We start from the raw sequence: 16,349 nt of genomic DNA on the forward strand, positions 1-16,349 counted from the left end.
TTCTGAAATCCACATATTCCCCACTATAGCCCATATAGTCCCCATTTCAAAGCACTGTCAACAATGCTTTGAGTTTGGGTATATGAGAGAATAACGTCACCCAGAAGAGAAAGGGGAAACAGGAAGGCAGGGGAAAAGCATTAGTTTGGAGACAGGAGATGATGATTTGCTCCCTTTTAAATGTACAAGTACCCGATAAGTTAGAACTATGATTATTTTTAAAAGGTGCACATTTTAATATTTAAAAACATAATTAATAATAGCAGCCTTCATACAAGTACACATTTCTTAATGCTTTATGGCTGGCCTATATAAAGCTATATAAATGCATATTTACTAAAGCCACATGATATAATCTCTCAGGTTTCCAAGCCTAGATATTGAGTCTACCTATTTAGTAAAAAGAAAATTTTATATATTATATGAAGAAGGTAAAAACTGTCTCCGTGTGTGAGTGTCTGAAAGAATCTTAACAACTATAAGCAAAAGCAAAGAATTTATCTGTATCACTAGACACACTTTGATTTCCTGTCAATTGTGAGTGAAGTTGAAAAAACGAAAACCTGCACAGGTGTTTGAAATAAGTGTAATAAATCTAATGTAATCCAACAAGGAATGAGAAGGGAGAAAATAACAATAGGGAAATATACATATATATATAATTTGTGTGTGTGTGTAGCTAGCAGGGTGGGAGGGGCAGAGGGAGAGGGAGAGAGAATCCCAAGCAGACTCCATGGTCAACGTGGAGACTGATGCAGGGCTCAATCCCACGACCCTGAGACCATGACCTGAGCTGAGATCAAGAGCCCACGCTTAAGCGACTGAGCCAGCCAAGCACCAATAGGGAAATATTTCTGATGACAGTGGCATATGTTCAGAGCATAAAAAAGGAAAATACAAAATTGGATATTTTCAGAAACTGTCATTGACTGAAAGACCAGTAATCGCGATACTGCGGTGAAACTTAGATATCTAATGAAGCAAAACCGACAAGAGGTAAATCTCTGGCAAAGTCATAACTTAAAACCATTGAGCTTTAAGTTCATCAAGACAGACACAAATAGCTATCAGAGAAGTTTAAAAAAAAAAACTCAGAAGATTAGTGAATTCTTGACAATTTGAGTAAGATATTTATATGGCAATAAGATGAGAGAGACAGTGACCAAGGAGAAGGGATAGATTCTTTGGCTGGAGTACGGCTTTTCTATTTCAGAAACCTGTTAGTGCCCCATCCTAGATGGACTGTGTTTTATTTTCATGTTAGTCTTTTAGCTTATTTCCAGTAACATGTACTTTATAATATAACACGTGCGTACTTAATGCATCTGCTAGGGGCATCCCTATCTAGGAATAGCAGGTAGCCCCCAAGGTTCTGAGTTCTTACTTACGCTCTAGCACTCTGTTAGGAGAATGGGATTCATTTATGTCCTTTATAGCCTGCCTTCATTTTCTTACATAAACTTTATTAGCTTTTTATGGTACGAAGTAAAAAAAAAAAAATAGAGAAGCGGCTAATGAAATATACTACACACTATCCAGAAATAATAATTTTAAAGAGGACCGCATATGTGGAATATCAGAAACTTCAGTGTGATTGATATCAGCTCTTGAGAATTAAAAGAACAGCAAGGCAGTTTGCTCAGTGACAGAATCCTCAGTGGGATCTTTTATTTCTGTATTTTCAGGGCAGAGAGACTTCTCCACAAAGTCTGACGTCAGTCTGGCATCAGGTCAGATCTATAGCCTTAAGGGGTCCATACAGCTTTAACGAACAAATGCCCACATGACCACGTCTCAAAACGCAGACTTCTGGAAGAGACTTTTAGAGTCCAGGAATCTATAGAGATGCCACCATAAAGTTCTGCGTTATGTACTTAGCCATATCCTAACAAAAAGTGAAATTTGTTATTGAGAAAGTTGCATTTCATAGATCTGGATGCTATCCCTAAATATTCTTTCTCAATACTATCTTTAACATTACTTTAAAATTTATTCTAATTTTGGTTACTCCAAAAACATCATTATGCTTACTTGCAAAACTGCCTCAACAACATTAAAAAATAAACAAACTTCTCAACTCTCAAGGGCCATAACACTTTCTACAAAGCATGAATGTGTCATGATAATCAGTTCTCTCCCCTTCCTTTGGGCCGTCTGTAAACTTCATCTGGCAAGCGTGGTGTGTACCATCCTAGGAAGCCTCTACACACCGTGGGTCTCAGAGATTTGAATAAAGACATTTAGATATGCCTTGGAATCCCCAATGAAACAATCACCAAAGATACGCAAGCGCAATCAGGAGACACAAAGGAATTTTAAGAATGTCCCTGTAGTCGAGCCATGCTAGTCTCACATACTTCAGGCATGCTCCTGCCTCAGGACCTTTGCACCTCAACATTCCTTTGCTGGGAATGCTTGATTCTTACATTTCCACATGGCTGGTTCTGTGACCTCCTTGAAGTATTTACTCAAATAGCTGGACCAACCAATTTGCAACACCCCCTCTCCAATCCTGGCACTTCCTAACCCATTCCCTGCTTTATTTTATTCACCATATTATATACGACTATGTGTTTGCTTTTTGTCTGTCTCCTTTCACTAAAATATGAGCTGGATGCAGATGGGGATTTTCAAGTATCTTATTCACGGCTGTTTCCTCGGTGCTGAGAATATCACAGAAGAGGCTTTCAATAAACATTTGTTGATTGACTGTTGAACCCTTACAGTAAGATGACTTGTTAATCCTCACCACATCTGAGAGAAGCAGGTAGTTGCTATTCTCATTCATTTTACGGGCAGGGAAACGCTCGGGCACGATATAAGCAGGTGCCCAGATACCAAGCTGCCAGAGTGTGCACCATGAAAAGAAAGTGGTGTTTCACTCTCAACTATGATTCAGCAATAGGTGTTCGTGTTTATCACATGGGGCAAAGTGTATCTAAGGAATACTCCAGACAAACCAGGGATAGAGCGATAGAAGACCCACTCTCTCCACTGGGAGGTCTGCTGTGTGGTTTGAGATGAGATGAATCATTTTATTCTCTTCTTGAATTTAAATCTAAATAAATGCTCAAATGGAAACTGGCCAATGGCAAAGGCAGGACTACTGGATACATTTCACTCCAAATAGCCACAAAACTCAGAGAAATGTCATTCAATGCCTAAAACCAGCACAACTGACTAAATTCGAAGCAATGGTCAACAGTTGAAAGTGTCTGTCTGTACCCTATATTTAAAAGAAGACCTTTTATAATACTAACGAACAGTCATTATTGGCTCATTGCAGGATCAGCACACTGACCGAATTACTGTATTTTCTGTGATGTAACAGTAATTAAATTCCTAAACTTTGCTTTTGACAAGCACTGGTACAGAGACATTTATACAGTGATGTTTATAGATTTATATAGAATATACAGTGAAAATTATAACCTCAGAAAATACAAGTATTCTGACTCTATTAAAGTAACTGTTCCTAAATTTTTAGCCAACAACTTGAACGTTTACAAAAATATTGGCATCATTGAGTCTTAAGTAAACCAAACCCGATGGTGGTCTAAGTTTATAAAATGTTTCAAGTTTTGCCCTCATGGCAGAAACACTCCATTACGCAGACACTGCTCTGGGAGAATTAATCTTCTAGAAGGGATTAATCGGATGAAGGAGGGGATATACTTTTGGAACTACTCCTTTCCTTGGTGTTTATGTACGGGGAGAAAGTGGCAGAGACCCAAGTGGGAATCCGAATTAGCTGCTGGAGCCATCCATCCAGACAGGGAATGAAACTCACTGGACAGGCCACGGGTCTGTGGATCATACACCTTGGTTACAATGGGATGGGATAAAAAATCAACAGAAGTGAGAATATCAAGACCAAAAAAAAAAAAAATCGGTATAATTTTTGACAATGAATACCTTGAAAAAAAATTTTGTCAGTTGTTTGAAATAATTTTGGGAATTGTGTTTTAAACAAAGATACATCTCTTTTTACTAAGGACTCTAAAGCAAAACCGTCAATAACACAAAAGGATCAGTCACCATTTTCAAATATGTATCGTGCTATTTCACCTAAAGTCAGAATAACCTAATTAGTAAATTTCAAATTAAGGTAGTAAAACTAGAATCCTTTCTTTTTCCTGAGTTATTTTAAGAAGACTACAATCATAAATCTAATAAATTCTGCACTGAGTTTGGTTGGGTTGCATGTGCGCGTGCTGGCTGAACACATTGCTGTTGGAGACCCAACTTTATATGGAGAGTCGAAGGGAATCCATATTAATTTTAATGTACCAAGCTCACTAAACATGATAGCAGGGAACTAAAGCCATTTGTTCCTTTAAGAGTTTACAGATTGTTCTCATTATTTCGAGCTCCATCTAACATATTTTGTATATTTGGTAGGAAACTAACTTGAAACAACATTAAAGAGTCAAACTCAATTAGGACGAGAATGTCCTTGTTATTCCTTGAATGTTAAACTTCCACTGTACGTGTCTATTATGGATTGACAGAATTTAATTAGACTTGTAAAATTGAAAAATACCTATCGCTATCTTGCTTCCAAGAAAAAAAAATACGGGGGAACAGATGCCCAAATAATGAAAACTCTGCACATCCTACCTGTAAAATTGGACTTAATACTCCCCAAAGCAATCTACACTATCTTTACTGAACACAAACAGTTAAAAACACCTTAAAATCATAACCTGGGCTTTGTATTGATGCATTTTAAATTCCATGTGCACATGTAAATCCAAAGCAACTTCAGAGGGGTGAAACAAGCCTAGAGTTCACGTGTCTTATAGCTCTATTTTAGCAGCCACACCACCAGGCTTTTGCCCAAGGATTTCTAACACTAATAAAGACATTTCTATGCTTTTCTAAGGCAAAGCCTTTCTGAAAGTCTCCCAAACACTTCTACTATCATGAAACCACCAGATGTCTTTAAGTCCTCAAATTCTGTGTTTCTGCTTAAAAAAAAAAAAAAATTTAAGAGATATAAAATCTCGGTCTACTTACCCAGGAGACATTTTTACCCTTAGGTGTTTTTAGCATGGCAACCTGCAGTACGAAAGTGGCCAACAACAGTCTGACCAACATGGAAAATCCAATGGAGTATATTCCGAATGTCTTTGTTACCCAAATGCAAAAAGTTCCCTGGTTTGCCAGACACAGATGTCGTAAGTAACAATGAAGATAACCTTCCGATAACCCATTTTTCTTCTCAGTACTAAGCCTGCGAACACACACATAACAGATCACTACTCTAATCACTCGTCTATGGAGGCAGAAGCTGCAACATGTGTTTCTTCTCTCTATCCGCAAAATCCAGAGTGGAGTATTCCCTTAGAAAAGAGAACTTGCATCCATGTGCAAACGTCCAAAATCACAGAGGAATTCCTCCCTCGGCTGCTGAAGTGCAAGTCCCAATTACTCCCCAAGCTTTAATGAAGAGCTCGCTGGCGAGAGCTTACAATCACTTAGTAAGAGGGACCGTTGAAAGCAAAGCACTCAGCAGACTTTGCAGGTTAGCGGCCGGTGGCAGCCATGTTAGGTCTGACTCCAGGGCTGCCCAGAGGAGAAAGAGAATGCAGAGCTCAGTTTCAATAAATAATACATAGTCTCAGGTACGACGTGCACCTGGAAGTACGTTCTGCGCAGCCTCGCGTAGGTATTGCTCTCTCCGCAGTCCCCGAGACTCACAGTGCACCTGTTGTTGATGAAACTGCTCCGTGAAAAGGCTGGTCTCCTAACAACCAGTAACATTTGTTTATAAGGTAAGAAAAATAGAAGCCCCAGAGGGGAGCAATTTAGAAGCCCCAGAGGGAAGAGCAAGGCTGGAAATCAGTGTTGGCTCTCCTCCCTTTGTTTCTGTGTCCTTGTGTCCCTTTTACCTCCTGTCAATCTAGATTAACGAAGCAGATCCAGGCTAAATTTTGCTACTATCAGTAGTGATTAGTGTGAGTTGATGAAATCGGATTATACAGGCAGACCTCTGCCTTCCCCCTCGGCAAGCAACACCATGGGATTGGAAGAACACCATGCTGTTGTCCTTCTCTTCACCAGACGGAAGTGTTCTGGAAGGTTCTGCAGGAGGGAATCTGCTAGCAAGGGAAATCCTGGCCCCCTGAAGCTGCACAGATACAAATAGAGGGGGAGCAAACCATCTATTTCACGTTTTACTTGGTTTTTCTTCTATATTCTAATGTTCTCTCAGATTGAAAGTTAAATCACTATAAAAAAATGCATAGCATTTTTTCCATGCATCAAAAATTTTCTTCCTAGCAGGGTGACCACATTGAGCAAGAGTTTTAGGTCGTGGGAGACTACAGCAGGGGCTGGGAATTGGAAGCTAGTTTTCCTGAACATCTAGTACATGCCCAACATGCCACAGGGAATTAACATATACTCAGGTCCAAGCAATCCTGGAAGTAGGTATTAATATCAGTACTTTAAGATGAGGAATTAGGGTTTAGAGGGATTCGGTACCTTTCAGTGAAGACCTACTGAGCCAAAGCAATGCCTTCTAGACTCTTCCCTCTCTGAAATCAAATGGCATCTAGATTTTTTCCTTTGGGTTATTTCCAATCTCAAAGAATTTATATATATATATGTATATATATATATTTATATTTATATATATATATTTATATAAATATATATTTATATATATTTATATTTATATATTTTTTCCCCTTAAAGACCATATGTTTCCCTTAAGTGTCTTAGAATTCTGTGGAATTATGGTTCCTACTTATTTTGAAAATAATACTGTTCCAACAGTTGTCCCTTGAACAACACGGCTTTGAACTGATCAGGTCTACTTATATGTGGATTTCTTTCTCAATAAACACAGTATAGTACTGTAAATGTCATTTCTCTTCCTCACAATTTTCTTAATGGTATTTCCTTTTCTCGAGCTTGCTTTATTGTAAGAATACAGTTTATAATACATAGAACATACAAAATATAGGCTAGTTGACTATGTTAACTGGAAGGTTTTCTGTCAACAGTATGTGATTAGCAATTAAGTTCTGGGGGAATCAAAAGTTACATGTGGATTTTCAACAGTGTGGATGGTTGGCTCCCCCAACCCCCACGTTGTTCAAAGGTCAACTGTATTTTGGGTTGCATTTTTGTAAACTATAAAGCAACTATGATGGAGCTCAGGAAACCACATAATTATCAGAACTACAGGCAAAGGGCCTAAATGACTGGTGATTCTGTGCTATACATTCAACAGATATAGTTAATAATAATAGCCAACATTTATTAAAATGTTCTATGAGGTTAAGTATTTTGCCATTTTTATCTTACTTACTCGAAGCAATAACAATGTCATGAAGTTGATTTCTAATGATTTTGGATGATTTTTGTAGAGGCAGTATTATTCAATATTGAATTAAAAAAAGAAAACCCAGTATAATTAAAATTACAAATATGAACTGAATTTTCAACCAATTCAAAATCAGAAAAAATTTTAGATCAACATGAAAGTGGAGATAAAAAAGGATTTTAAAATTAAAAAATTCCTTTATTTTGAGTATCCTGTGAGTCTGTGTGTGTGTGTGTGTGTGCGCGCGCGCACGGGAGTAAATCTTATCTGCCTCATTATGCTATAAACCCCTTAAGGACATGGCTCATGTCTACTATATATTTTGTTTTTCTTTAGGGAATACAGAATTCACCATTGCACAATAACCACTGTTGACTAATCAGGTACAGTTCCACTATGAATTTTAAAACAGTTCTTTGAACATAATTTTCTGTTAAAATTTTCTGCAGTGTAATACTGTTGAAAAACAGAAAAGCAATCTGGAACCTGATGTTTTCACTAAAACTCATATGAATGCTAAGGATCACTTAGATTCGTATTTTTATATTTTAAATGTTTTAAAACTCATGAAGGGGGGGCGCCTGGGTGGCAAAGCGGTTAAGCATCTGCCTTCGGCTCAGGGCGTGATCCCGGCGTTACGGGATCGAGCCCCACATCAGGCTCCTCTGCTATGAGCCTGCTTCTTCCTCTCCCACTCCCCATGCTTATGTTCCCTCTCTCGCTGGCTGTCTCTATCTCTGTCGAATAAATAAATAAAATCTTAAAAAAAAAAAAAAAACTCATGAAGGGATATCCAACACAAATTTACTATTCTAGAAGGCAGTTGTTTAAAAGACCAGACTATGTAACTCCAGTCATATTTAATCTCAGATCCTTCTAGAAATATTTGGTTTCAAACTACAACTAAACCTTTGTTCCTTTGAATTATAATGGTCGGCTGTTGTTATCAGTTGAATTATGTCCATCCCCCCCCCCAAAATGTATGTTTAAATTCTAACCCCGAGTAGTACCTCACGATGTGACTTTATTTGGAAATAAGGTCTTTACAGAGGTAATCAAGTTAAAATGAGGTCATCAGGTTGGGCCCTCACCCAGTATGACCGGTATCCTTACAAGAAGGGGCAATGTGAGCGTAGAGACATGCACAGAGGGGAGATGTGTAGACATACAGGAGAAGAGGTCCGTGCCAAGGATTGCCAGCAAACACCAGAACACCTACCAAACTAATACAGATGTCAGTTCAATAATCCTTCCTTTCCTTTTCTTTTCAATGACCCCTTGGAGTACTCTAAGCTTCTTTCATTAATTTCACTATAGAACCTTAAAGGTAAAAATGTCAGAATTTATTTTTAAAACTTGAGTTTTAAAATATACCTATATTATTAAATCTTAAATTAATTCATGGACTATCTGCACATTTCACATATCAGGTCTCTTAACATGGGGCTCTTGGAACCCAAGAAATCTGTGAACAAAATCTAGGGAGCTCATGAACTTGAATGGAAAAGCACTGCCTCTTATTTTCAGTAACTTCTGACTGAAATCCAGCATTCCTCTCAGTTATGGGTGTTAGGAACAAACCACAGTAGTATCGGCAGTGCCTGTGATGTCAGCAAGAGAAATCACACACAGGTTCATGTCAGATTATCATTGTTTCAGGTATCTTGAAATATGTCCATCTTGTGGTTTATGATATACATGCTGAATTATTTAGAGGAAATCTGCAATTTGCTTTGCAATTTACATGGACATGCATAAAAACATTAGGATGGTTGGATGATGCGTAGACAGATGAAAAGATGTTTAGATGGACAGATGTGATAAAGTATATTAAAAAAAAGAAAGTATATCAAATGTTAAAGGGAGAATCTAGGAAGTGAGGGTGCTCTCTGTAAGACTCACTCAGGATTGTTAGTATAGGAGGTGCTGGGTGGCTCAGTTGGTTAAGCGTCTGCCTTCAATTCTGGTCATGATCCCAGGGTCCTGGGATCTACCCTGCATCAGGCTCCCTGGGAAAGTCTGCTTCTCCCTCTCCCCCTACCACTCCCCCTGCTTGTGCACTTTCACTATCTCTCTCTGTCAAATAAATAAATAGAATATTTTAAAAATACACTAATAAAAGTGCATGTATTACTGTATCACAAATTTGGCTTCTAAAATATTTTGAAAACTATGTCATCATATGATTCGTTTCCTCTGTAGCTCTACAAATTTCATGTTATGTACTCAAAAATATTGTTCTAAGAAAGACTCCTTTGGGCTTTACCAGCCTACAAAAGGATTCACAGCACAATAAATCTAAGAATTTCATCTATAATATTATCAGGAGAAAACTGATAAGCAGCAATATTATTCCATAAAGCTATTTCAAAAGGATTGACTTTATGGTAAGTAAAAAGTAAAAAATTGAGTCTTTAAAATGTCAGGTAGCAACTGTGTACCAAAGTAAAACCTTGCTGATATCTAAGAAATAATTGATTTATATCCTGTGCCATTTAACGACTGATGCGTAACAAACTGTCCAAAAGCTTAATGGCTTAAAACAATAATTTAATACGTCTCATGGTTCTGTGGGTTCCCTGGGCTCAGCTGGGTAGTTTCCATCAGGGGACCCTGATGTGTTATGGTCAGATAGATGTTGGGGCTGAATCATCTGGAGGCTTGACTACGCTGGACACCCAACATGCTGTTCACATGGCTAGCAGTTGATACGGGCTGTCATTTGGGAGCTCAGGGGGGTTGGGAACCACAGCAAAACACGTGACCTCTCCATGCGCCTGGAGCCTCTCTCAGTATGCCACCTGGATTCCAAGAGACAGTATCCCAAGATCAAGCATTCCAAGAAACCCTGCGGGGAGCTGCAAGGATTCTTACCCAACCTTGAAAAATCACACAGCATTACTTCCACCATACTCTACTTGTCAAAGTAAGAGCACCAGAGGACCTGCCCAGATTCAGAAGGAATGAATACTATATAAGGGCATGAACACCGGACATGTGGTTCATGGTGAGGGGTGAGGGGCATCCACGGAGACCCAGAGAGCTTAAGTGACCAGGGCAACATGCGGCTTTGACCCTCTAGGGTCTGATGCCTATATCTGCTCGCTTGGTTGGTCTTTCAGTTATAACAAGAACAGCTGACCAGTGCTGCCACTCGTGGAAGGGACCGAAACAGGTTCCCATCCTCTCAACCCACCTCTGATTTCAGCCACAGCTGCAGGTTACTCTGGGTCTTACTTTAAGCCAGGCCATGCAACTTTCCCTTCTCTGCCCCAGAGTCTTAGATCCTGCAAACATCCGCTCAGGCAGCCAGCAAACCCAGAAGTGTGGGGGAGTCTCTGTCCCTAGAGTCTCCCTAGAGATAGAACAGGACACAAACGCTCCCGACTGCTATCCTCAGAGTGGACAATTCTGGGAGGTTTCGGTACACTTCCCAGGGGAACCTGGTGCACTCTAGCCCCCTTGCCCACAACCTTGATAATGTTCTTCTGTATTGGTTTTTCTCTTTCCCTGTCTCCCAGATACCACCGGCCCAATAAACTGCCTGCACTGAGTCCTTGTCTCAGGCTCTGCATTTGGGGAACAAGATCTATTATTAGTAGATGCATCCACTCTATTCAGTGGAGCAAATGGAGTTCCAAGTCTGTGAGGTTCCAAATCTGTGAGTGTTTCTTCTGTGAATCCACTAAGGGAGCCCCTACTGAAAGAGGTCCTTGGAGATCACTGAGTAGCTGAAGTTTTCACATCCAGGCCCTTTAGTTATCTCACTAACTAGACTGTGATCCCCTGGAGGATAAGTGCTTCTACTTTCAGCACTGTGGCTCACGTTACAACTAAATAGCCGCCTGGTATTTAACAGGTGCTCAATTAGTGCATCCTGATTAAGTGGTTTTCCCTCTTGAAAGTATTACCTCCTTATGTTCTAACCTATTAAAATCGTGAGCAGTATCTTCCCTAGTGTGTTCCCTGTAGGCTATTTTGTCTAAGCAGTGCTTTATCTTAAACTCCAACTACCCAACACTAATGAGTGTTATTTTGTATGGACATGTCTACACCTAATGATCAGATATACTCAAGTAGGGGCGTCTCGGTGGCGCAGTCGTTAAGCGTCTGCCTTCGGCTCAGGGCATGATCCCGGCGTTCTGGGATCAGGCCCCGCATCAGGCTCTTCCGCTGGGAGCCTGCCTCTTCCTCTCCCACTTCCCCTGCTTGTGTTCCCTCTCTCGTTGGCTGTCCCTCTTTCTGTGTCAAATAAATAAATAAAATCTTTAATAATAATAATAATAATAATAATAATAATAATAAAGATATACTCAAGTAGAGATGGCATAAGCATGGCCGAAAGAGCACAGATTTGGAGTCAAACGGACCAACACTGAATTCTGACTCCTCCATTTACAGAATATGGAACCTAGGGCAAGGTGATTAGCTTTGTCGATTCCTCATCCACAGGAAAGACTCTAGTGACAACCAGCCCACAGAGCTTTTGTGAGCATGTAGATAGTAAAGCACGCAGTGGCTCAGTACCTGGGATTGCTCTGCTCCTGGCTTCCTGCTTACTCTTCGTGAGGTACTTGCTGTGTGATCAACGTATAAGCCTGTGTGAGTCTTAGATTTCTCTTTTGTGAAGGAAGGATAATTAACTTTTACATTTCCTTAATATGGCCGAAGCCAAACTCAAATAAAATCATGCATGTGAAAGTTACTTGAGATTTGCAAAGTGCTGATAGGTAGGGGAGGAGGTGAAGATGAGGCTGCCATGAACTGCTGTGCATTCTGCGCACTGCACAAATGCCCTGGCCAAAAGGGTAAGTGAGGGGTGAAATCAACAGAGGCTGTATCTGCCCAATCAGGGTGGCATTTTTCTAATTTGTCCACTCAGAGACAGTCCTTTGTCTAAGGCCACAGGATGGCTGGGATCAAAAAGAATAGACTCCTCATATTCAAATCCTGGTTCTGGCATTTACTAGTTGTACAACTCTGGCCACAGACAGTCCCTCTGTGCCTCAGTTTGTTCATGTAAAAAGAAAAGAGTTTTCTAGCCCTCCCAGGTGATGAGGGTTAAATGAGCATGTACAAAGCAGTTGGAAGCGTGCCTAGCGTATAGTATGCACTCAATAAATGCTCACTGTTAATTATTATTCTGATTCTCTAAATGTCACTTACATTATAATCCAAATGAAGATGTGCCAATTGTGAAGAAATGACACACAGTATTATTCATTCAAAATAGAATTTAAGTCTATTCAAAACCAAACTGTGTGTACACATGTTTTTGAATGAGGCCAATTAGCAATGTATACATTTGTTTTTCTTAATTTTTGATGGATATAATGGAGAAACTGGTGGACTACTGAAACATACAGGTTAATAAAAACTTAGCTCCGATGATTTGAAATAGCTGTCAGGATTTGTCCTCTTACACAGGAAATCATTTAGCTCAAGCCAGGGCTATGAGAAGCTGTGACTTTGAAGAGCTCTATGCTTAGTTTAGATCAATCTGAATATTTCTCTCTCTCATTTTTTTTTCCAATTTTTACTTGTTTCTTTAAATTGAGGTTTTGTCACTTACAAATAAACACCCAACTATTACACAAGAATCTCAGTTACATTCATATTCTGCGTATCAGGGCCAACATCATTTGGGAAGGAAATAAAATCCACCCAGAATTATTAATTCATACACCCAGCATATATGGAGCATCTTTTTTATGCCAGGGACAATGCCTTTCCAATACTAATATTTCTAATAGATTGCCTAAAATTCTGTCAATAAGTCATGATCCTTCCTATGACAATTTATCATCTTAGGATGGGCTATCAACTAAATGCTGATCCTTGTTAGATTAACGATTCTTCAAGGGCAAGAACCACATTCATCATTTTAGTATATACTACTACGACACATTATACACAAGACAATGTTGGCTGAAATGATAATGTAAGTGTTTGCCAAGTGAACTTCAAAGACACATCCCAGTAGAGCACACTGCAGTAATCTAACCCAGAGAGGACAAGGACATGGAAAAAGGCATAAAACAATGACTTCTTAAACAAGGGTCTAACCACAGCATCCTGTCCCTGGGAGGGAGTCATCGACAATGACTTGTCACTGAATAATAGTCACAAAGCCATTTTCTGGCTCTTTCTTACTGTACATGGGGAGAGGAGGGGAGAGAGGGAAATGAGGGAGGTCATGGCGGGGGGGGGGGGCTATCTGAACTTCTTCCAGAAAGAACAGAACCATTTGTTTTTTTTACCAGTTCTGGGACAGCTTTCAAAAACACAGCCAAAGCCATTCAGATTTCATTAATTTGGCCAACCAGCTAAATTAAAATGTCCTTGATAAGAAAAGGGTGAAGGGATGGTGTGGTAAGGATTCATGAGATTTGCAAGTATCCTCAATTTTAACCAACACTTACTAGAAAACTATTTTCAGGGGGTGATTAACCCAAAATATGTTGGGAAAAGCAGAATGACTCTCTTTGGCCATCTTAGCCATTTTCTAGCTCTAGTTCCCTTGGGACAAATAAAATGTTTGTCTAAATAAATAATGTTTTGTGACTAAAAATAGGAAAAATTAGAATCACCATATTTATAGTCCATTGTCTTTTGTGTCTCTCAACAGCCCCCATCACTGAGATTCTCATCCTTTTATCACCTCATCTGGAGAATATAGGAGAGTGTGGTCTTCCTGAACTTCCCCACTGGAGTCCAACTACTTAAGCTGCCAAGAGCTTCCACGTAGACTTATGATCATGAATATGGCGTCTTACTTCTCACCACATCAAATCTCAGTACAAATCCTGTACCTCTTTCGTTTCAATGCGTGGATAGCCCTTGTATGATTAGGCTTCAATTTCAGCTATGTAGTAACAGCACTAATAGGAGTAGTCACTTCCTGGGGCACCTGGTTGTCTCAGTCGGTTAAACATCTGACTCTTGATTTGGGCTCAGGTCATGATCTCAGGGTCATGAGATCGAAGGGCTCCTGGGGCTCTGTGCGCCGGAGGGAGTCTGCTTCTGTCCCTCTCTCTTTGCCCCTCTCCCAGCTCGCATGTGCCTGTGCTCTCTCCCTCTCTCTCAAATAAATATATAAATCTGGGGGGAAAAAAGTAGTCATTTCCTTCTAATTAGACATACTGGTACACAAATTTTTATATGTTTTCAAGAAAAGATCCATTTCTGGGCAGGATGAAAGCTACTCATTTAAATCTAAGATTTGAGCTGAAATTTACAGGCAAATAGCCACATTGTAACTGGTTATAGGAAACTGGTTCCCAGACAAATTCCCATCGATGATCTGCCTAAGTGACGAGAACAGTTTGAGAATTCAAAAGCAGTATGCTGTTTTAAAGATGAAAGATATTGTTTTATTCTAGGCACATACTATAAGTTCCTGGAGAAAAGGGACTATTGATTCATCTTTTTTTTTTTTCAGATTTTATTTATTTATTCGACAGAGAGATAGCCAGCGAGAGAGGGAACACAAGCAGGGGGAGTGGGAGAGGAAGAAGCAGGCTCATAGCGGAGGAGCCTGATGTGGGGCTCGATCCCTAACGCCGGGATCACGCCCTGAGCCGAAGGCAGACGCTTAACCGCTGTGCCACCCAGGCGCCCCTATTGATTCATCTTTATGTCTCTCTAGAATAATAGAGTATCTAAAATGTGCCAGGCACTAAAAACATTAAATAAATGAATAAACCTAAACATCATTAGGCTAAAAATTAAATATGTTTCACTTTACAGAGCATGAGAAATTGTGTTTTAATTATCATTCTTATTTTATGAATCTCTGCATGTTTCTCTAATCTCTACCTTATACTGCTGTGTCATGTATAACATTTGAATTTATGCTAACATTTGGTATTCACTCTTGTCTCCTCTGTGAACATGTTTTTTCCTTGTTTCATCCGAGTTTGGACCACTTGGTTCAAAAGCACCGAAGTCACTAAAGTTCCCACAGACGGCAGGACCTTATTTAAAGGATACCCATTTGCAGGAATACAGAAAAAGTGAACAATCGGACTTCAGAAAGGCCTGGAACCATTTTAACATCTTCGCTCCCATCTCTGCCATTCACAGACCCTACTAACCTGAGTGCCGTCTTCAGAGGCCATGCTTCCTGAAAGCTCCCTTTCCCGCCCCCTCAGCCACTTGGGTGATTCTCTCCTTTTCTGATGTATACTCTTTACCACGTAGCTTCTGCTTCCTCGCGTATTTTTTTTTAAGTTTTTTTTTTTTTTAAAGATTTTATTTACTTATTTGACAGAGAGTGAGACAGCCAGCGAGAGAGGGAACACAAGCAGGGAGAGTGGGAGAGGAAGAAGCAGAGGAGCCTGATGCGGGGCTCGATCCCAGTACGCCGGGATCACGCCCTGAGCCGAAGGCAGACGCTTAACCGCTGTGCCACCCAGATGCCCCTATTCCTCGCATATTTTTACTCAAAACTTGTGCTTGCTGCGACTCCCTGTGACTCCACCTCTCATCCATGACAAGTTTTCAGATTCTGCTTCTGGAGCTAAAGGATTCTATGAATCCCTCATCTAAATTCCCCGGTCAAAGCGCTTCCCCTGATGGAACACATTTTGGCCGCCTGCGGGGTGCTGGGGTTAGTGCAGTCTCTGTAATTCACATGGGGCTGCCCTTTGGCGGTAACGATGCGTTCGGCAAGTTCCCATAACATAAGGCTACAGGCTGGCAAGTACATGATTGGCATTTCTAATAAGGTTGGCATAATTATTCACTTCTTTATGTTTTTGCTTCTATCGATTTCACTCTTTGTTTCTATGTTTAATTTATTATGAAACTGAGATCATTGCTTTTCCCCCAAAGTTTGCAACAGTTCTGCTCTTTTATATTATGGGAAGCTGAAAACGATGCATGGTACATTGATGTTCTGAGTTGACTGATTAGTTATTGTTTAAAATTGCTATAAAATACATTTTCGTACTTTCATGGAAACTTAGGAAGGATTGGCAAAGAATGAAGAAAAGCTGAACCACGAGTTCCG

Source organism: Ursus maritimus, unplaced genomic scaffold (genome assembly GCF_017311325.1).
Source record: "Ursus maritimus isolate PB19 unplaced genomic scaffold, ASM1731132v1 scaffold_31, whole genome shotgun sequence".
Lineage (NCBI taxonomy): Eukaryota > Metazoa > Chordata > Mammalia > Carnivora > Ursidae > Ursus > Ursus maritimus.